The 23,297-nt window shown below is 44.2% G+C and overlaps 2 long non-coding RNA genes across 5 annotated transcripts; both read right to left on the bottom strand.

Moving 5' to 3' along the window:
• Positions 1-430: 430 nt before the first annotated feature.
• On the bottom strand, positions 431-3,434 carry LOC129736668 (uncharacterized). The gene is made up of 2 exons (XR_008733622.1): positions 3,256-3,434; positions 431-2,798 (listed from the first exon to the last, which is right to left on the bottom strand). It is a non-coding gene; the product is annotated as an uncharacterized LOC129736668 (long non-coding RNA).
• Positions 3,435-3,440: 6 nt separating this feature from the next.
• LOC114016265 (uncharacterized) lies at positions 3,441-21,977 on the bottom strand. 4 transcript variants are annotated; one of them, XR_008733619.1, is made up of 8 exons: positions 21,654-21,977; positions 20,961-21,549; positions 18,543-18,778; positions 13,035-13,776; positions 10,189-10,260; positions 7,470-8,162; positions 7,242-7,381; positions 3,441-3,574 (listed from the first exon to the last, which is right to left on the bottom strand). It is a non-coding gene; the product is annotated as an uncharacterized LOC114016265 (long non-coding RNA). The 4 variants fall into 4 exon arrangements; XR_008733621.1 differs by lacking the exon at positions 21,654-21,977 and adding an exon at positions 12,028-12,088 and having other exon boundaries at positions 20,961-21,098; XR_008733618.1 differs by lacking the exon at positions 21,654-21,977 and having other exon boundaries at positions 7,470-7,716; positions 7,885-8,162; positions 20,961-21,098.
• Positions 21,978-23,297: the final 1,320 nt, after the last annotated feature.

Genomic DNA, 23,297 nt, shown 5'->3' with positions numbered 1-23,297 from the left:
CTGAATTGGTGAAACCCTGCCCACAGCCTTAATTACCTTGGGGTTAACTTGGACTACGCTTGTGCTGCTACAAGGACAGGCCTACAGGCAGGTGCCCCCCCACCCCCCCCCCCCCACCCCCAGAGCTGCTTATCTCCCCCAGGACATGTAGAGGCTTCTGCTGCCCTCACCACCCCATGGTTCCTGATGTTTCCTACCTGGGGAAAGGTATGTCTGCTCTGGAGCCTTCTCCCTCTTTTGCACAGCCTAGTGATCAAGGGGGCCCTGCCAAGGTCTTCCTCTTCTGCCCCAGATGCTGTGCAAGGAGAAACAATGGCGATGGGCAGGTGTGCCATTGACACCAACTGATTGCACAGGGCTTGATGTGCGATGCACTCATCCAAACTTTGGGCAGGTCTCTGGCATGGTGTGGAGTGAGGTGGCTGAGGAATCTGGTGCAAGTCATGTTTATTTTTAACGTGACTGCTCTGCAATGATTATTGTGTCAAGTTGAATGCATGGCAAACTGGTTACGTTTCTATTCCAGTTACCATGGTTGCTAATACTTAAAACTGCCTGAGAAAGGAAGAGAATTGTTCTCCCCATGCTGGGAAATGTCTCCCTGGTTCATTCCTGCCCACATAGTGCAACAATGCTGTTGGTCTCAGCTTTGGATGTGAAAGCTGGCGGAGATCTGCCTAGCCGGGTCTGGCAGATGGAGCTTGGTTTCTCATGGTTTATCACTACACTGGCAGAACAAATCTCCTCACCTCTACTTTGGTTTTATGTAGGGAGAAATCTTTCATACTATTGCTGCCAGTAGGCATCTGTGGGAGAAAAGAAAAAGTGCACTTGCATCCCAAAGACATTTCTGCTGTATTTGATCTGAGCCAGTAACAGTGTGCGGTACCAGGCAGACAAGAACAAGGCAAAAGCCTAGAGGAGCAAACTGTGTGCAGACAATATCTGTGCTCCCTTAAGCACAATGGTCCACTATGATAAGCAAATAGCTCCGCAAGATTAAAAAAAAACAACAAAAAAACCCAAACCACAAAAAACCAACCAGAAAGTGGACAGAGAACAGTGGTTTGAGCATAACGAAGTGAGCTGTTTAATAGTGTAAGCCTTTGCCTTAGCCCTGTTGCTAAGCAGGGGTAACTTGGCAGCAGCATCTCCCTTCCTGGTGGCAGGTTCAGCCGTGCTACAGCCTAGCAAGCTGTGCAGGTGCAGTGTGGCAGGACATGGCACTGACCCTCCCTGTGCTGTGCCAGGCGCCCCAGTCATCATCAGTGTGGGTCTCACCTCCCCAGTGCCATGGTCTGTGGGTGGGATGGACCTGACCCACCTCACCCATCCACAGCATATATGAAATCCCTCCAGCTGGCAGACCCCGCCAGTATTCTCCATAGTTCACAGCAACAAAAACATATTGAGTCAATATGAATCTGAAAAGTCTTTTGACTGCAGGTCTGATGCAAATCCTCTAGCAGGTTGATTTCCCTCTGCTCTCTACTTCCCTACATCCGTGTGATGATTCCCTACATACAAAGAACTAAAACAAAATGTCACACCCCCAAAAAAATACCTGAAGTCTGTGGAGCTTAAATTCACAATTAATTAATGCATTATTAAACAGGCAAAACAATGACCTGAATCATTAAATCTCTAAAGGGTTTCAGAATCAAGGGGACCTTGGTTCAATTTACCTTCATTTAGGAGACTCAAAATAAGTTTTAGTGCCAGTTTAGCTAAATTTATGCCTTTATTCGCTTCTCTGAGCATTTCCGTGAAGAAGTTTCCCTCTGTCAAAATGGTACCTTTTCTGGGAAGTGCAGCCAGTGAGATCTCACTATCGGCACCAGTTTCTCCTTTCTACTGGTTTGAGTGAGGTCATTAAACAGAAGACTGCTGTGGGAAGCCTCCCTCTTCATGGGTGGTGGGGGATTGTGGCACTGGTCAGCACAATAAAGATGCCCTGAAGACAAGAGGACCCCCGAGAAAGGACTGCTGCTGCGGGCAGGGGCTCACGTGGAGGTGCTGCAGCATGACGCCTGGAGAAGGCTCCCAGAGGCTTTTACTGAGTCACCATTAAGTAACAGGCATGGAACAAGGGACCAGAAGCTGAGGAAGTCACCAAAACAAATACATGTTTATTGCCCAGCTAATCATCTGGTGAAACATTCCATGGAAATTCTTTATTTTATTGCTAACACTTCAAAGAAGTGTTAAATGTGTCCCAGAGGAAAAAAAATTAATATACTGCAATAGATTTTTCCTGTTTTCATAACAAATGTTTTGACCAGCTCTTCCTAGGCACCTTGGCATGTCATTCCCTGCTGTAATTCCTAGACCTAATTATTTAAATGCCCAAGCAATCATTTGGAAACCACTGCTCGGCAAGCACTGTTATTTTTCCTCTATTTTCTGGTACATGGCTGACCAGAAGGCATCATTGCATGTGGTAAACTACAGCCACACCTGTGTTTAGACACTTGCATCCTACTTTCACAAAACAATAAATTGGAAAAGTGCTCAAAATATATCCAGGACCAATGGGCGCTTCTTAATATTTCTGTCCATCTGTGCCCAGGCTTCACATTCTTATTCTATTTTTTTACTGAAACTTTTAATAAAAAAACCCCATGTGTTTACATTCCATAGCGTCCCCTGGTGCTGCAGGATGGAAGATCACCTCTGATCAGACCCTGTAGTTCTGCAGCACATCATTTGATAGACTGGATTTGGCTGGGAAGTATTTTGTCCCTGTGCTATTGAGAAGTAAGTTGACACTTCACAGTGGTTTCTTCTGGCTTATGAGTCTGCCAACAGAAAAAAGCAATAGAAATACTTGGGTCATTGATATTTCAGTGAAAAAAGAGTTTTGTAATTAAGGCTTACCTGGCTCTTCTGTTTCCTATTAAATAAGCATCTGGTTTATTGCAACCTATTTGTGAAGTTATCCATCATTCCTCACAAAATTTGGTACAAATTCATGTGAAAAGTCATTATAATATTCAGCTTTCATTATTCTCCTGTCTTTATGCCCATTCAACCACGTGACACCAGTTCCAAAGAACAAGTGGTGTTGTGGGATGAGGCAGCCATGGCCACTGCCAGGGGACACATACCGGCAGGACACGTGCCAGCGGGTCTGGGGGAAGGCGAGGACACAAGGCAACCTCTCGTGTGTACGCATAATCTGCCCTGTCTCAATTACACAGTTCAGAGGCAGCTAATAGCCTAGTAATGATATGAGCAGAACTAGTGAGTACTTACAGACTGCTACACCAGCAGAATATCAAGATGGAGTGGGAAGCTGCTGGCCGTGCAAAGGCTGAGACTCTGGTGGAGGGGTTTGTACCCAGGCATTTTCAGCCAGAAATGCTCCCTGCTGATGTCACTCATGAAGAACTCAAGAACACAGAAATACAGGGGAGCAATGCCATTTCCTTCTTCACAGGCATGGCAGCAAGTGCGCTGGAGGCAGGGCATCCTCCCAGCTGCCTGCCTGTCTGTAGACCTGCTGGTTGGTGTTTTTTTTTCAGCTTGCTTGAGCAGGGGCTTCTTATTAGAAAGCAGCACTCCCTGGCCAGATCTAGGGAGAAAAGGGATATTGACGTCTCTTTTTAGACACTTTGAGGTACAAAAAGCAAGCTAGGAATAATATGAAGTTCCACTGGCAATGTGCATAATGTGCTCAAGAAGCAAGGGAGACTGGAAGGCACTTGAGAGCCAGGTCACAGAAAGTGCTCCATGTGAAGCATTTCTCATGAGCAGATCAAATGGTGTTTTAGTGAGGACTTATTAATATGGCACCTGTTTCAATTATTTTCAACTAGCAGGAGCAGTCACGCCCCGTGTGTGTGGTGACACAGGAAGGGAGCAGTTTGTGACAAGTCTCCTATGTGTACTTTCATGCTTCTCTCCAGGATCACATAGGCTTCTTTTTTAAATGGCATTCTGGGGTAAAAGTGAATCTAATCACAAGCTGAAGAAGGTACAGCTTCATAATTTAGTAGATGTGCACTATATCCTCACAAAGAGAAGGCGGCTTTGGTGGGTACCAGAACTGATCTCACAAACGGCTGCGAGTCTGCAGTACGTAAGCCTGTATCTAAAAGTGCCTTTGGCTACTTGAATTATTCACAATTGCCAGCATATTCCCTTGCAGTAAATACCCTCCTATATAGAGGAGAATGCAGCAGATATTAAATATTGTTCAGTGCCAACATACAATTTATTGCTGCCTCCGTACCCCGTGAGACACTGCTTTGTTACTGGTCAGAGGCTGCGTGTGGAGGCTACCCAGGTCAAAGCTTTTTACAAATGCTACTCTTCTGTAATAGACAAGTGACATTTTTGGGTAAAGGGCAATCCATGCAGTTCTGCCCACCTGAAAATTTACAATGCTTGAAAGCGAGCTACTGTATTTCACCTGATCCTGACGCCTTCCTTCACACAGGGTGTCCAGGTTGAATTCTGCCGTGGAATGGGAAAGCAGCTGGGACTGCCCGAGCTCTGACGCAGCAGTGTCCTGCGCTGCCCACCTTCCCAGCCTGCGCTGCCCAGGGAGGCATGGGCTGCTCCCTCTCACCTGGCACACTTCTGCGCACCCTGCCAGAGCTCAGATGCTCATAAATAACAATGACAAAGCTCAGGTGTTTAAAGCACAAGGGGGAGAAACACAGAATAGCCACAAAACATTTACTGTCAAATAGGCTCAAAGTGCTGCTTTTATAACTGTTACTTACGTCATGACATACTTCTGTGATACAGTGATACACATCCAACCATAAAAATATTGTTTGCTTTTTAAGTCACTTCCAAGTATTTCAGTGCAGAAAACTTTTATATAATATCATTGCACTGTGCTGCATGTGAGCACCTGCACCCCCTGAGTGCTTTTGCGCCCAGAGCAGGAGGCAGTGAGGTGGTGCTGCCCTCTTGCAGATGAACAACAGTCACATGAGGAGGCTTGCCAAGGTCACAGAGGCAGGCTGAGCAGAATGGAAACTTGCTCCAGCATCTCCTGACTCCAGAAGAGATCCATACGTGCTGGACCGTATCTCATTGTGAAGATGCTGGAGCTTTGCAATGCAGCACCAGCACGAGCAACACGGAATAACCCAGCTCAGGGAGGGAGGAGAGAAGATACAGGTTTCTGGGTGGTAACCTGACATGAGTTAAAATTTTATATAACCCCTGCTTATCCTCTCTGCCCTTTCCCCCTCCCTTTCTTTCAGCAAGGGCCCACACACACCAGGGTGGGTAAGGATGCAGAGGGTTTGGTATTTCAGTACTTCAGCCTATTACGGGGGTATCTTGGGATAAAAATTCAGAGGTTCTCACTCTCATCTTCCCCTTTCTATTTCTGCCTTCCTGTTTCAGCCAGATGGACTTCAGCTACTCCTTGAAGCTCTATTCAGTTTCTGATGTGTTTTCCATGAGCAAAAGGGGTACTTACATTTTTCTTCCATCAGCAGTTTTCTACAGTAAATAAGGAAAGGAAATGGAAAACCTCGTAGGAAGTCCCAGGCTGCTGAGGCTTTTTAAATGGACTCAGAGCTCAGGCGTGAGGCAGATTAATCACAAACCAGACATATTGAGCCAGTGCAGAAGATGACATTTCAGGGCCACTGTAAGGAAGCAGGATTAATCGAATGATGGGACTAGGGAGAAGAAGTGAAGCCTGAGAATGAACCACCAGGTACAGGAGAGACAGGTTATGATAGCGCTGAAACTGTTCAACAAAATTAAGCACCATCATCAAAAGATTTTCCTTTGCATGAGCACTGTGATCTCATTCTATTGTGCTTAAGAGAAATAAGAGAAATCGTAGATGATTAATTGGATCATTTCCATATCCTGCTCCTAAGTGAGTACTTAAGGAAACCGTTTTTCTGTTGCTGCCTGACCTGCAAATACAGGGTGTCAGCCACTCCAAAGAAGCTTCAGCATGAAAAAGGATGGAGTGATAAGCAGTACATATTAAAGAGACAGGCAAAACAGGTAATAGCCCCTGTGTCCCCTGAAATATATCCCAGTCCTCAGGTTAACACTTTAAAAATGTATTGCATGGAAATGTACCCCTCATTTAACAAAAATAAATGACTATAGTCAAATAACAGGCTGCTGTCGACAGAAAGCAGCACTTGCCAAATATAATGATGCCTTTTCATGCAGTGTTAGTGCTCCAGAATGGTTAATCTTTGCTCAATGGTCCTTTTACCCTAAAAGTACAGAAGATACATTGCAGTGCTTTCTCCACTGGGAAACCTACATGTAATACTACAGCCATAAGTACTGAGACTCAAATCCCTTTGTCATTTCTCCCCTCTCATTTGGCTTCAGGTGCTGCAAGGTAGAACCAAAAAAAGAAAGGAAGGAACAGAAAAGCTACTGCTGCTGCGAGTGCACCCTCACTCTTCATGGACATGGATGGTGCAGTTCTGTTTGCTGGACAGCTGGTTCCTTCTTAATGCTTCATTTACTCCTGATTACCAGCAGTGTATCTCTTTGTATATCTTCAGCCCCAAAGATTTACTTTTCTTGGGGCTGGAAGATGGCTCTCAGAGCACCTAAAAAGCTGGTTTCCACATATTCTGCTTCCACATAAATATATTACTCATGAATAAGCAAAAGGAGGGTTTTTACTCCTGTCTGAAACCAGGCAGGTAAGCAAATGTTTCATATCAGGCTTGGAGGCAAGCCATCAGCAGGGCTTTATCTGGTGCTTGAAAATCTGGAATGTGCTTACATGGGTACTGAATTGGGTAGTCTCAGGAACAACATATAGCTGCCTTCTCATAGAGTTTGTCAATTCTCTAAGCCAGTTAGGGAAGAATCAGCTTCTCAGAGGCTAATATCCATACATCTGAACCTCAACAGTGTGGTTTCAACTTGTGTGTCGTTCTGAAAACCTTCCCATCAATCCATGACTTCATTTCAGTTTCTCAGCATTGCTAACTTGTTCTGAAGCTGCCATTGATTTGCTGCTCAATTTCTGAGCAGTTTGAAGAGTTTTTCCCCAGCAGAAATGTTCCTTATTTGAAGTAGAAGATGAATCAAATAGGAAAACTTCTTTTAATTTGCAAAACAGAGAAGGTTAAAAGGAGTAGAGAAAAACCAAGCTCCTCAAACCACTGAGTGACAGTTTTTAGCATAGCAACAGTACAGTAGCAGTTCCTGTACTGATTTAAAGGAAAAAACCAAAACCACATCACCTTTCCAACCCTTGCATCGCTGAGACATGTTAAAGGGACCTACCAAAGCCTCTCCGGTGCAGAGCATCATGGTCTGGCTCAGGAGATTCGCAAAGCAAATACTGGCACATGAGGGTGCAGCTCACTCCTGGGCTGGTACCATGTGCTCGCAGTGCGTGATTCCACAGCAACCTAGGAGACTTTAAAATGTTTTACAGATATAAAGTAAACCTTAACACCACCTCCCCTTTTTGCTCTCCTTGTGATCTAAGGCAGCTGAGCACTTACCATGTGGGAGCGGGAAAGGCTCTGTGTCCTGCTCTGGGACATCTCCAGTGAGGTGGAGCAGGCTGCAGACCTCCAGATCAGTGACCTCAGGCTGTACTTTGAACTGTGGATGCAAGCCAGTGCTCTGCATCTTTCCCAGCATTTCCAAGCCAGGTGACCCTCTCTTGCCACTGCTGCACTGCTGTATGCTCATATTTGCCATGAGTATGGAGCAGGGAATTCAACCATTGCTGTGTGATGTAGCACTCTGTTATCAAAATATAGTGACAAACCAGTTATGCATTGATATATGAAATGAAATTCAAGATGAAATGAATTGATGTGGTTCTCATCTGAAGTGTGCAGAGACACCTTACTCTGTCATTTTCCACTAAATATACAGTCTTTCTCTTTGCTGAATTTATTTGCCACTTACCCATATCTGAACATTTGCATTCTTTGTTGTTGCATTATGTTTGCAATGAATTCTCATTTGTATGTTGTAGAGAAATATCTTTTTCGATGTCTTTTTCGGTCACCACATAAATGCTGCTTCTTGTTTCCTCATCGGATAACTCAAGAGCAGAGGCTGAAATTTACAAGTGTAAAGGAAAATGATGGGAAGACTCTGTTCCACACAGAGTAATTCGAAGAATGTCACATTTCTTCCGCTGTGAGATCCTTGATCGTTGGTTTTTTCCTTCTGCTAATAAGCTGTTAAAAGTAACACAGAAATTTAGATTCCTGGGTGCATGTTACAAGCCTTGAAGAGAAACACCTTGACCTGCCTTTCCTTGGCATCCCCGCTGCCTGCCCTCCCCAGAGGCGGCATTGCCGTCGCACCCTGCTGTGCAGGACAGTGCCTGCCTCTGCCTTGGACAAGGGCACGGCACGGTGGTGTGAAAAGCAGGCGGTGTAGGGGCAGGGGGGGGGCTGGTGCGAGTCGGGAAAGGTAGATGCACATGTGGGGGTGCAGCAGCAGGGACAGGGCAGGCAGTTGGTGAGCAGTTCTGCCTCCTGCTGTGCTGTGTGTTGTGATGTCTCAGTGTTCCACAGCTAAAATTGCTGTTTTGGGTATCGTTAGCCTCCATAGTTCAAGATAGGACTAATTATGAGTAACAGACTGTACTGTTCTTTTATCACAGGTTTTTGATTAACATGAGACATTATCTTTGGATATTTCCTATGCCAAATTATCCTTTCAATTACTGGAGCCTACATCCCAGGTATTTAGAACTGGTTGTTCCTGTTGAAGTAGAACAGAAAGAAAAGGACAAAATAGAAAATCTAGCTCTCCTCCAACTCCTGCTCAACGGTCCTGCTGGCACCATTCAAGTCTTGACTGTACCTACAGGGAGAAGTGAAAAACCTTACTGACACTCGGTGTTTTGTTACAGGTTCTCACCTTTTAGGCCAAGTTCAAACCTGAGCTCTGACCTTCATGACTGAATGCTGAAGCAAGACACACTCTGAATCAAGCAAATAACCAGCAAATCTGCTGCCACCTGGCCGAGGCATGCCGCACATCAGGGGCGAGAGGGGATTGCAATGGGATGAACAGGTTGCAGAGAGCATTTTTGCAAGATGCAGAACATGAGCCTGTTCCTGCTGCCACCAATTCTGCAGCAAGACCGAGCAGGGTTTGAGCAGCCAAAAGCAGCTCCCCCCCGGCCCCTGCTTGTCTGCCTTTTGTGCTTATTCCACCCCAACGCGGGTGGCTGTGTCTCTGCCCTGTCACAGACCACCGGCTGTGGGACCCCCTGGCCACCCACCTCTGTCACCCTGCTGCACGTCCCTGCCACGTGAGCAGTGCTGTGTCAGCCTTCAGCGCTTCAGAGGGCTGAAAGTAGGTTAGATTAAATCTGGTGGACCAGATTTTGGTCACCTTAAAAACAACACACACACACACACACACACACACCCCTTTTCCCTCACAGCCCTCCCACGCACACATCTGCCATGCTTAAACTGGAAAATTAAATCACTTTTCCACTCAGCTGGCAGGAGTCAGCTGATAAGTTGTGAGAACAAGTGTTTTAAAACAAATTAACCCCTTCAGCAAAGCAGCCGAACTCAGAGGCAGGGAGGGCTGGCGCAGAGGTGGCAGCTGGGTCTGTCCCTGCCTTTGGGACAGCGGCTGGGAGGGAGGGCTTGGACACCCTGGAACGAGATACATTGCAGAGTCCACGTGGAGCAGAGCACTTCCACAAGGGCAACGTTCACACCAAGCAGCAGTGTGATGTGGTGGGTTGGTGCAGCTTGCCCACTGCTGCACCCCAGCCTTTCAACCAGAAAAAAAAAAGCAAAAAAAAAAAGCAAGCTTACAATTTTGTAGTGTATTTTGTGGCAATAGTTTAAAGGTCTTGTGGGGAACTACAAAAATTAATTATTCTCAACACTTAAGTGATGCTTTCTCTGTCATTCTGAAATAGAAGGCTACAGTGCTCACTTATAAGTGCCCTGACGTTATCTGTAATTCACACATCCAAGTGTCATCCAAAGCGTGTGGACTGTCTGTCTCATTTTAAACGAAATGTCTCCTGTCACATGCTAGATGAGACTTTTATCTTTCCTGGAGATGCACCTAAATGCAAGCTCACGTGTCACTTCTCAGTTGAATTGTCATTTAGGTGCATTTCCAGAAAGATAATACTCCCTTATCGAAATTAAAGTTATTCTATCTTATTTAATTAATTAAGTGGTTTTGCTGACCTCCTCTCTGCATTGTATTTCCACTTACCTTGTGCTTCATTAAAGTTGTATGAAGCTATCCAGCCTTCAGTGGCTTGCACTCAGGTTGCCAGGAACTAATCTGACAACAGATTGGAAATCACCATGTAAAATAATGAGCAGCTTTTACTGGAGTTATGAAAATACCTATGTCATGTAAGGTGATGCAATTAGCAGGGAAGCAGCTGAGGTCCTAATAGTGAGACAGAGATGACAGACAGAAACAGAGTTAAATCTGCTCAGGAGAGAAATGGGCTGGTGACAGCTCTGGGACTGGGTGGGAAGGGGAAGAACTTGAGAGGGCACGACCACAGCAGCTTTTACTACTGCACTTTTTTTTTTTTTAGCCTCTATACTGAAATGCAATCTAGATGGCATAAAACATTTACAGAAGCACTGTGCCTCGTCTACGTTGCTGCAATAAAACACAGCCTTCTGCAAGTGTCCTCACACAAATTTGATTCCTGTTTTCAACATCCAGCTGACATTGTTACCTGCATAAAATCATACAGACAGGCACGTCCAGAGCTGCCCGCACCAGGACACGAGGAACTCATCAAAGTGCTTGCTCCATGAATGCAGTCATTTGTGTCTGGCAAGTGTTCACATGTAGACCTGGCCTTTATCTCAATCACAGATATTCAAGTCCTTTGTAATTACACCTTATGCTGCAGGTGCTTCCTTGGGGATTAGGTAAGTGATGGGAAATGTAGGGCACCGAGTCATAGCTAACGCGCTCTCCATTCACCACTCACTTTTAGGAAAAAAAAATTATTATCAGGCAATATCAACTCAGTAAGTGATGACTAGCGTGATGAAGAGTTAGCTTTGACGAGCCTCTCACATCTCTAATTTTTTGGGGAAAAAAATTCTGATTTGAAGTGCCTTTACATTTTAGAAATTGTTGCTCAATTCTGGTTTAAAGAAGTTCCAAGGACAAACCCAGAACAAATTACAGTGTGATAAAATCTAAATGTGATGCTCTGATTGGGAACTCAAATGTGTAATGCTGAATACCGTTTCAGGAAAATTTTTAGAATTTATATTTTTCAGCCCAACACAGTGAGAAAAGAGTTGACATCTCAGAAACGTCCTGCCCATCTCTCCCACCCACATCCCAGTGTTGCTTCCAGGAATCTCTATACATTTATTTTTAGCTACCCATTTTCACATAAGATTCGGGACCAAAGCATTCAAGCTCACTCTCATTTTAACAAAACATGTTTAGTATTCAGCGCTGAACTGGAGGGCACAGAACAGCAGGCATTTAAACAGATCTCTCTGCAAAGCTTTCTAGCAGAAGGTTGCTTGCCCTGAGTCGGCCTGGTTGCATTTTCAGAAGTTTAAACCAGGTATCGCTCCCTCAAAGACACTGACTGGTAGAAATGGCTTAAGAACAAGGGTACGGCAATCCTGGGTGAAAGCCTGGCTCACATGAAGCTGCAGGAACCCCCCCAAACCCAGTGATTTTAACGTGCCTGGGGTTTTGTTCTTCACATTAGTATGAGAAGATTAATTTCAACATATAGGTGTGAATAATAAAAATAGAGATGACCTTTTTTAAGCCCTCTCTTAAAGCATTTTCAACGATGAAACAAGTATACAGGCAAATACTCCCCAGTGTACTCGCACCCAGCAAAACATGACAGAGCATTAGCAATCAGTGCAAGAACAAATTGGCACAAACTTACCATCATAAGAGAAACACAAGTGTGCAAACCAGAAGCAAATAATGCCAGGAATGCAGAACAACAGACAAGTCCAACCCCATTGCTGTTGAACCAGGGGAGGATTAAATTTACACTGACTGCAATGCTAGTAGAACCATGCCTTCAGAGAAGTGACTCACATTGGCCATCAAAGGATGCATGCATGGGGAGCCTACCACATTTCTCAAATACCCATAAGACCTTCAGGACAAAAACAAAATTGAGAAAAATACACAAATGTTGATAGCTGGGTGACTGAGGTGCTGCCCCATATGTGATACAATATCTTACGTATATCGTGCAGTGTTTACTTAAAGAGTGGATTTTTTCCTTTGATCTAAATATAGTGAGGAGCAAACTCAGAGTACCTTTTGCTGCATCTGCTAACTGGGGTTGTTTATTTGAAATGCCTAACAGTCAGTGGCATTTATCTTCATTTAGCATTAATCATGGCACACAGCATACTTTATGTGACACCACCTTCCCCTGCACAGCATACTTCATATTCATAATATTCCCAAGTTCTTGCAAATCAGTAAGATTCAAGCTCTGTTTTTCACACTTGTGGTGGTATCAGTAAACATCAAAGTACTTGAGAGACCAATCAGGACACTGTGAGTTTTGAGACAGGAACCAGTGCCTAATGCTACACCTGGAAAAAGCTTTTTTTTGCAGAGCAACAGCTCCCCACAAGCACAGCCACCAGCTGCTGGAAGCATCTCCAGCTTTGCCACCACAGGTGAACTCAGGCATTTTGAAAGCTGCTGCCATTGGTGCACAAAGACGCACTCTCTAAAGTGATGACAAATGCCACATGTGAGATGCTTTATCTACTTCCCTCCTCACTTGCCCTTGGACCCCGCTGCAGCTGCCTCCGAGCATTATTCCAGAGGAGTCAGATACTGCCCAAGCCACCTCTTCTGAGCTTAAACTCTAACATAACCTTTTTTTTTTTTTATTAATTTTTAAAATCTATGTAAATGATCCAAACAAGAGTTTGTGTACGAACCCAGACCCCACATGCACATCCGTGAAGGCATTTGTGACATTTCTCATGCTCAGAGCAGCCAGTGTTGCTGTAAAGCCAAGCACCCAAGGTGGCAAGCGTTGCACTATTGCTGGCAGCCACTGCACTGCAAAGCCATACCTGAGCGTGGAAGAGGATTGATTCGGTGCACATCACGCAGCAGAAGCTTGACAATCCCGTGCATTATTCAGCAGAGCCTGTGATGGCTTTCCGTTTAATCTATGTGAAAATTGGATTTATGGTATAGGAGTAAGAGCTATCTGAACATGGCCCATAAAACTGGAAGAATCATATTTTTCTCTTCAGCAAGCAACTTTTAACAGCTCTGCTGGGTGCTTATTTGCAGTCACCAGGCAAAAATTTTCTCTCTGCTGTTTACGACCATTTTACTCATTTCTGTGACAGAGGGGGGTGGTTTGGAGTATGGTGCCAGTGATGCTCTAGTTACTGGTGTTATTTGCTCCAGGGACTCTTTTGATATGTAGTCCTCTGCTGTACTAATGTTCCCATTAGTCTTGATTGCCTCTGCAGGGGGTAGTAAAGACTTCTGTGACAAAGTGCCTAGGAAAATCCTTCTTGAGCCTTTGATATTTTCTTTGTAACATTTTCCTCATCTTTCACAAGATAGCAGTTTGACTTTGAAGTTATTTCCAGTTCTGTTGTTGTCATTACTTTAACTTCTACTGGGGAGCTGGATACTTCTTATGGGGGAGCGAGGAGACACCAAACAGCCTCCCTTTCTGTGTTCCTTATGTGGTCCTGACCCCTTGAGTAAAGCCTCCAGTTATCGAAAGCATACAATCTAAAACCACAAGGTATTAAAATACAGGCATCAAATGCTGTGAGGTATTGCTCAAAGTTGCTGCAAGGAAAATGAAGAACAAAAATATAAATGCGGAAAATCATATACATTAAATATCTCAGTGAGAAAATGGCTGGGGACCAAAGCTGTTTAAAAGCCATAAAGCATAGTGGAAGGTCAAATAAAAAATCGGATATTGGCCTAAAATGTTCAGATGTCCAGCTTCATGCCATGGAAGCGTGATGTTTTTAGGAGGCTGAGCTGAAATGAATGGAGATTTCCTGGTGAAATTTCATAACACTCGTGTTCATGGGTAGACTGAAATAATATTTATTTATTTTTTTTTCCTCTGGGAAACAAGATAGGACTTGAAATGGAAAAGTGAAAATAAGGAGCTAAAGGTTCTTCTCACACTTCTGCTACCTGGAGAGAGCAGCTCTTTTGTAAAAGGGCTTTATATCCCCCGTGATAACATTTGCTTTATAAATATGTCATAATTGCTGCAATTTTCATTATGATTAGCAACAGAAAGTACATATAAAAATACCCAATAAGGAAAGAAAACTTAAGTTAACTTTTTTAACATTGAATATTACTATGAAAACCTGGGAGAATTCCAAGGTAATTCAGAAAAGCTGTAACAAGACTTCTGCTGCTTTGTCATGGAAGAGATGGATATACCTCCCTGCAACATTAAAACATGCCAGAAAAGAGTCACCTCGGGTTTGGATTTGACCTTTCCAGTTCTGTAGTACTCCAGTCCTGAACTGTGATTCAGAAACATTTCTGCAACATGCAATTCACGGAGCTAGACACCAATTTGCTGTCATTATCTGCAGTCACAGTTCCTTTGGTTCAAAGACCACTAAACATTACTTCCCATTACAGTTCACGCCTCAAAAATACAAAGCAAGGGCAAGAGCAGAGCTGCAAAAAAAAAAAAACCACCACAAAGGAAAGCACAGCAGCAATAACCATGCAAACACAACTGATACAAAACCAAGCAGAGGGTTGTCTCCATTTTCAGTTGTTTACATGTAACCCAAAGGCTATTCAGCCTTGAGCCTTGCAGCTTCACCATATCCTCTGCAAGAAGCCCAACCTCTCCATCACCTCCAGCATGCACCCTTCCATGCTGGGATCAGACCTGCTGTCACTGCGGTAACCTACCCATGAGAGAGGATCCAGAGCAGTAGGACTGATGATCCAGCTGCCCTTTGCTGTAAGTTCAGCCTGGGGGGAGGTCCCAGGGGGAAGAAAGGGCTTTTCCTCCATGGATCTCCTGTGCTGCTGGTGACGTTGTTTTTATGCATTTGCAGGATGCAGATAAGAAGGGCATCGAATCTGAATGTTATGCTAATAAGAACATCTGTGTACTTAAAGCAGCACTGAGCAGCTGGTACATCTAAAATAGCCCCCAGCATGTCTAAATGCTCTGTAAATACAGAGTTAATATCTCCTGAGATCAATTTATCATTAATAAGTTATAAAAACAGGATTTGATGCACACTGAAATAAAAATATTTGGGGGAAAAGCCTATTGTTTATTTCCATTTTCCCCACCATCTCAACCCTCCAGTGTGGGAGGGACCCCAACCAGACACTGAGTGGCACAGATGAACTCAGGGCTGGCCTTATCCTGCCTAGGACAGCTAAGTGCAAAGTGCAGTCATCCTTTGGTCCCCGTGCAGTCAATGCCAAGATGCAGGCACCCCAAAAGGTGATATGGCACACAGCTTCTCAGTTCAGCACCTGAACGTCAACCAGTGAGCGTGTGCCCAGGCTAACTTCGAACAAGTGTTTTGGAAAGAGTCTTGGCCAGTATTTGGTGGCTGTTATCCCCCTCCACAGTCACCTCTGCATTGCTGCTGCCATTACTCAGCCTCCTCCTGCCTTTACTCAGCATGCCTGGCTTTACTAAGGACACTGCAATGACCTGCATGTCCCCAAAAGACTCCAGATAGCATCTGAACTTATTCTGAACACTTTGGGACTCCACCTAACACGTAAAAATTAAAGATAGCAACTATTATGAAATGGGTCCCTTTTCCTCTTTTGCTCTCAAATAATCTGTTGTGAACAGGCATTGGGCACAAATATCCTATAGGATATATGGCTATATATCCACTTCTTTAGCCTCCTAGATCCACAGACCAGTGACTACTTCATTAAACATGTATTTTATGCATTGTGTAAGCTCAGGGAAACTGTATAATTCAGGGTACCAGCCAGGGAGTGCAGGTGGCGATTTGATCAATGCTGTGTGCATCTGTTAAAACTAAGATACTCCTCTGAATATTTGGAGGCTGGTTTTGTTTTTTCTCCTGCTCTTCTTTTCCTGGAACACTTTTATCTCGCTCCAGTAATTGCTAGCAAAACTCACAAACAGTAAACTCCATAAGTAAACCTTATCAGCTATGTTACACTCAACAGCCCTCCTCTCCACTTCTGAATGTGTCATGCCTTGAAAGATAAGCACTACTGTCACAACCAAGGTAGTCACAGGTGCCCTTGTCCCACAGGGTCTGGCGCACTGGAGACACATCTGGGAAAGGGTTCCCAGAGGGGATTGTATTTTATTTATTATGGTTTTATTATGGCCCTAAGATGGGTGTGCATGATCTTCTGCTATAAAGGGCCAAAAAATGCACACGATAATCTGTAATTTTGTCTAGCTCCACCCTGTTTGGAACATGAGAATAGATACATAAAATATGCTAAAGCCCATTAGGCTGGCTTATGATGTTAAATAGTCTCGCATAATGAACTTTGGAGCGAGACTGAAACCCTCCAGAGCATACAGATCATTTGTGCAGCAAAACAGCGAAGTCCTGCCTCTGCACCAAGCATCTGAAGTTGCCACACGGCTGCTGGAGCTCTGTCTAGAAGGCACATAAGATCTTTATCAGGGTGGTTAAAACCCTTATGTTATTTCTATGATTTATATTTTTCCACTCATCTACATCACATAAATAGCATTAACACCTGGCAGAAGTTCCTGTAAACGCTGAGAAAGTCATCTTGGGCAATTTTCTCTGGGCAACTGATTTGATTAATTTTCTGGAGAGAGCCGACCCACCAGTTGGCCTGGCTGGGGAAATGTTAAGATGTTTGTTTGCTTGGTTATCCCTTCCCAGGGGCCTCTCTAGGATTACAACTAATTTAAGTTTCTAGGCTAATTTGTTTCTTAATATCCTGGTGTGAAACATGAAAAGCGGCATTAAATTTAACAAGGGAAAAAGGGGAGGAGGGTCACTGTTTTGTCATCATGAAGCTATGCTGAAGGTTTGCATGGCTTTTCACTGGAAGAGACCATCTCTCTTGCCTTGTGCCAGCAGCTCTCCCCTTCCCCGTGGTTGGTTTCAGTTAATTGAATCACTAACAAGAAATGTGCCCGCAAATCCATGAGCTCAGCCCTGCTCGCACAGTTGCTGGTGAGCCTGCTGATCCAAGCTTCCCTGGATTGCACCTAGGTTTTAAGAATTCTTGCTGACATTAAAGGACATGCATAAGATCTACACACTGCTTTGTGAACTTCACAGTAAATATGAACAGGATACAGAAGACAATACATAAATACTGGGTGCATGCACAAGAACCAGCTTTCTCTTTGACGTGTGCTATCCCAAGCTTTCCCTCAGCACTGATATTCCCTTCCTTGGCTTTGCTGTATTCTGGAGAATCCTTTTTCTAATTGGTAAACAATGTTTTTTTCCTAGATATGTGAAAAAGATAATAAATAATGTTCTAGAAATCCAAAACTAGAGTGGGAGTTTTGATTCCTAATGCTGCTGTGAAAATTCAGTGTTCACTGGAAAGGCTTCTTTGAGCCTTACAGCAGAAACTCAGCGTGGCCAGCACAGAGCTGAACTCACCAGAGCATGACTGCCAAACCCAAAAGAAAGGTTTTTGTCACAAACCTGCCTTGATAGAAAGGAAAATGGGTTTTAGGACAGAAAGCCAGCAGCAACTGAAATTCAGTATTGTATGCTTGTAAAAAGGCATGTAGCATAAAGCCCCCAGTCATCAGAGGCAGAGTCGGGGTGACATCTGAAAGGCGGCTCATCTCGGTCTGCTTCTGAGCTGGCCAGAGCCTGGCACCGCAGAATTAATCACAACCCCAGGCTGTTAAGGACAGAGGCACACAGAAATGAAAAACTTCTCCTGAAGATTTTGAAAGATGGGCTCTGGTTTTGGCCAGGACTCAGGAACACAGGTTTTACATGTATGTCAAGGTAAGGTCAGGTGAGTGAAGTACAGGGAAAGACACAAACTACAAAATCATTCACTTAACAAGAATCCTCAGGATGCATTTGCCAACCTGCCAGGTGACTGCCAGTCAGAACAAGCGCTGCCATATTAAGATAGCAATAACTCAGACCTCTTCGCTTAAAAGGTTAAAGAAAATTATTTCCTGCACTACGGATACCATGCTGTAGCCCAGAAGCATGCTGCAGGTGTGCTGAGATGGCTTTGACCAGGCCAGCATGTCTCCTGATGCCCAGCAGCCCCACAGCTCTTGCCCAGCAGCAGGCTGGACCACAGCAGCAGACTGGACCACAGCAGCAGGCTGGACCAGGACACACACGGCTGGTGTGAAGACTGAGCCCATGGGTCTGAACAACCTGCACTCACATCTGGGAGCTCACGTGTAACCACAACAAATACACGTGTTTAATGAGCAAGGTGACTGCCAAGGTGAGACTGACAGACAATTGATTGCACTCACCCGTCATTCAGAAAGGACAAACCAGACTTACCATGCAAAGGAAATGGAATCAGGTGCCTAAAGGACACCCCTGTGAAATATTAAAAGCAGCACTTACGAGATGAACGGCTCTTCGTGGTTGCACTGACTTGAACAGGAGATGGCAAGAGCTGGTGTGTTGGCACTGAGTTATTTATGGCCTTACCACAAGAGCATTTCCCAATCACTCCTTAGAGAGAACAGAAACTAAACCAGGTGCGAGCCCAGCCTGGGTTCTGCCTCTGGTCTCTGTCTTTCAGTCTCCGTTTCAGTTCTCCTTGCAGAAATGGTGTGACCTCCAAAGTGCTCTGAGAGCTAAGCATGGAAAAATGTAATAGGTAAACTACATATAATTGTCATTGCTGTTTTCTTTCAGATCACCTGGAAAACAGCACTGAAGAGAAATGAAAGCATCAGTGATGCAAAAGCTAAAGGGACATGCTCACTGGGAACCCATCAAACACGGAGGGGCTACCTGAGAATGGAAAATTTAAATGCTTCTGGTGCCATAATCCAAGAATTCCCTTCCTCCTGGCTCTTCCTATCAGTTTTTCCACTGAAGGGGAAATTCCCACGTCCCATTCTGCTTCTAAATTCTGTAAGGAATGATGTTTGAATTTCCTTTTCCCACCTCCCATTTCATGTCCCACTCTGGCACGTTCGCTATTCTGAAGCTATTCTCTTCAATTCATTTTACATTAATAATGATGGTCCTTTCCCTTCCTGTTTGAATCCTAACATGTCTTTTCAAAAGCTGTTGAAGTTTATACAACTGTATATACAACCACCTTTTTATTGCTACTCTGCAGGCACCAAGGTACAGTCTGAGTATTTGTAGATGCTTTGGGAATACACCCTCTACCTTTACAGGTGGGGTTTTTTATTGGAACACTGACATATTCTTACAGATAAAACGTGCCTCTACCTTAGTGTGATGACACAGTATCATCTTTCTTCCCCAGCATATGATACACTTCTTTTAAACCTTGAATGTTCTGACCTATTTCCTTTAGTTGGCAAGGTTTGTGATTTTTTTGAAACAGTTTAGAATATTTTTTGGAAGAGATAACTGAGGTCTTTATAGTAAGTGTCACTCAGACTAATTCCAGATGCTTTGTTTGTTTTTACATCGAAGTAAGAAAGAATAGCTCTGCTTGTAGACTTCTCTCTTTTCCTGCATTTTCCTGGGAGAATAACTTGATTAAGAGAAACTTGCATCTGTTAGTTTTTCTTTCATCCAGGATTGACAGCAATTTAATTTTTTAAGGTTTCTTAAATTATTTTAGAATGTGGGAGGGCTAAATTCTGATTTGCATATCCTTACTTGGACATTTTCCAGGGCAGTGTTCATCGGGAAGTATGTGAATATGTTCCACCTTGCTCAGGATTCTGCCTTTAATTTAGGGGGAGGTTTTTGGGAAGGTCCTCAACTCACTTGACTTGTTTAATCCTGCAGGCAGAGCATGGATCCCACGCTGCCCGCCCAGGAAGGGATGCCGGTGGGCTCCCTGCTCTCTGCGCAGCGCTGCAGAAGGGGCCCAGCCTGCGGGTGCCCCAGGTTTGCCAGCTGTGCCCAGCCTGCCCTGCCCTGCCTGCTCAGCCGGCTGCGGGGCCGGCAGGTGGGCGGCCGGCAGATGGAACCCCCAGTGTGGGCGGCAGGGCTCAGCACCCAGGGGCAGCGTGCCAGCCTCGCCTTGTCCCAGGCAGTGGGGCTGCGACCCACTGGCAGCTGTGCCCCAAACTGAAAAATCCATTCTTCTACCGTCTCATTTGCAAGATGAGAACAAGAAGGGTCTTGATTCGAGCATTTCTGCGCTTAATACATTTTTTTTCTCATAAATATATAGGTGGTCATTGGGTGTGTCTGGGAAGGAGAAACATTTTGGTCTTGGATCATTCGGGTTGTGTTCTTGCATGGTTATGAGAGCCCCCAACAGGTACAGCATTGCCGATACCAAAATAGCAGGAATGCTTCAAAGAACGGGGTAAGCGAATGGTAAAAAATCAGTCTCTTTCTAGCAAGCTGTGAATGTGTAAATAAGCATGAGCAGTGTAATTAGTTTTTCCAAGCACTATGAACAGGATGCTTTCCTGGCCAGAAGCAAGCAAAACTTCTTGATGTATTGGGATGCCGTGTACTGAAAATTTGTTTTATATTTAATTGCATTTAACATTTATTCTCTCTTCTGCTCTATCAGCTGAGCAGTGCAGCATTAGCTAGTCATCTTCATTTTGTGTATTTCCTTAATCATATTTGTAAGAAAACTTTCCTAATGCTCAACCCTTCTTTAAAAAACACAGGCTAAAACAGTAATCAGGTAGGTACAAATAAAAGAGATTAGCTGAAGCAATCAATTAAAACTGCATAAAAAAACTGAAGGCTATTTTTCTTCTACACATCATACAGGGTTCTGCTAAACTGCACGTAACTCCTTCACTTTAAACACTGTTTCTGCTGGAGATGCACAAGTTTCTGCAAGGTTAGGAGATGGTTTACCTTGACAGCAGATGGGAACGAGCCCAAACTACCCAAACAGTAACATTGCCTTTGCCCCTTCTGTCCACAGGATATTTCTGGATTGCTTCTCAGTAATGTCTGGCTGAACTTGTTTCTACACTTCTGGAGAAGGTCCAGGACGGTGGAGCACTCCTGGGATGGGCAGGGGCTGCTCTGAGCTGGGGCACCATCTGCCTGGGGAAGAAAGTGGTTGATCAAAACTCCCATCCTCTGCTTCATAACAGTTCTGCTTGACTGAAAGACTTTTAACGAAAACAATAACAAAAATCAACCAAAACACCTCTTCAATTCTTGTTAGGTATATAAACAATCCCAGTTTATAAAAGCATAAAACTTTCGGTAAAATAAACAAGCAAAGAAAAAAGTTTGCTAGTAACTTTTTGGCAGATAACCATCATTTTAACTGTTTTTAGTGCAGTTTTTCCAAATGCTTCAAGCTTAAGAACTTACTTGCATGTTGCCTGTGAGGAAATGTTTTTGTGCAGAACTACTGACCATTTAGTTATTTCTTGCACTTCCCAGCAGTCAGTTACAGCTCTGGACACTGATGTCAGCTAACAGTCATCATCTGCAATTACCAAGATGGTTAAATTTTGTGACAAAGAATGTGTACAGGAAACAAAACCATTAAATATCTAAATAACAGAGAATCACTAACCCTCTTCAATTTACCTGCTCCAGGAAAATGCTGTGCAGGCTGCAGAGCAAGATAACGCTCCCTGCACCGGCGCAGATAGTGCTGGGTGGCAGCTTGTTCTTTTCTGAGAGAAACAAGGATGAACAAAAATCCAACACGCGAGTTATTTGAAAAATGCTAGTAAAATTGTCCTGATCTGAAAGGAAAGATGCTTTTCCAGCTTTACCCAGTGGTGTTTTGGATGTGTGTGATTTTTTTTCTGCTTCTGAGGAATTCTGTGCTTTGCCACCAGCAACTCATCCTCCTTGCACAGCTGTTGCTGCAGCACCTGCCTTTACATTTATATTCTTGGCACAAGGGAAGAAATACTGCCTATTGTCACTTGTCCTCACTTCTTCTATTGTGATATTATGCTTATTACCAAAGCGATTTAAATTTTAAATTTTGTGACTGAAATAGAGAAACTACTCGGTAAATGCCGATTGATGAGTAGCTATGATACCTACACATCCTGAGCTTTGTTTATCCTCAGCATTTCTGCCCCAGCATTCAGCAGCTTTCTGCTGGTCCACCTGGGCACAGTGATCTAAGGAGGAAAGAATGAGCAAGAAATACACACAGTTATGTACAGTATAATCCAGTTTAAGGATATGAAAATACCCTGCCAGAAGCAGCAGACTCACTCTACACCACCTTCTTTATAAAAACAGAAAATGGGTTTCTGAAGTTCAGTGGCAGGAACTGGCTGATGCCAGTGGAGATGACAACCAGCCACCAAGCACTGGTGGTTTATAGCATGGAGATACCCTGGAATAAATCCCCCCTGGGTCAATAATCCCACCTCTCATACCCCAGCCTCCCCAGACCAACCTCTTTCAAATAAGCAGATGAAATTAGATTTTTGAGATTACTTTGTTCTGCAGGACTTGGGCAAATGCACAGCTTAAGAGGCTGCCCTGCCTCTGCCCAAGTACTCTCATTCTGTTCCCTGATAAATTCACTGTGCTTTTAAGGTTCTCCAGATTTAACTCAATCACGTTCCCAGGGGCTGGCAGGAAAGAACAGAAATAAAGAAATCAATCACTTGATGAGAGACAGGCTTGAAGCAGTGCCAGAACTAATACTCCCAAATTCTGGGAAGGGTCTATTTCAATATTTATTAGAAAGGCATGATTCTGTCAGATGTTTACAAGTCTGTTTCTCCCAGCACTTGCTTCAGAAGGCTCACGCACCTTCCCCGAGGCACAGAGGGCATTCCTCTGCAAAGCTATCTCTACAAGCACTGCAGAGGATTGCCATCCCTGTTTCTACAGCAAGAACATCCTTTGTGTCCTGAGGCAGCAGCAGCAGCACTGGTGACCAGAGCCACGCTGCCCGCTCAGCCCATTTAAACCTTTTAAACTTCTTTTTGCCCTTTGTGGGCTTTGGGTTTTACATCCTCCCTCTTCGCAGCTGACTACGTTTTCGGACTGTTGAACTGTACTCTGTAACCTGAGAATAATTGAGGGCAACGGGTAATGGCTTATTACTGCAGGAATGTGGGTTCCCTGAGCATCAGAAACATTTCAAACAGTGCATGGGGTTAAGCCATTTAATGTTGAATTGTACAGGTCAGCCTTCAGAAAGCAGGACTGAAGGTGCAACATTGCTTCTCTTCTTTTCACTCCTGTGCCAGCCAC

This window comes from Falco cherrug, chromosome 8, assembly GCF_023634085.1.
Source record: "Falco cherrug isolate bFalChe1 chromosome 8, bFalChe1.pri, whole genome shotgun sequence".
In the NCBI taxonomy this organism is placed as follows: domain Eukaryota; kingdom Metazoa; phylum Chordata; class Aves; order Falconiformes; family Falconidae; genus Falco; species Falco cherrug.
Note: the sequence above shows the minus strand (reverse complement) of the source record. Positions and strands in the feature narration are given on the sequence as shown.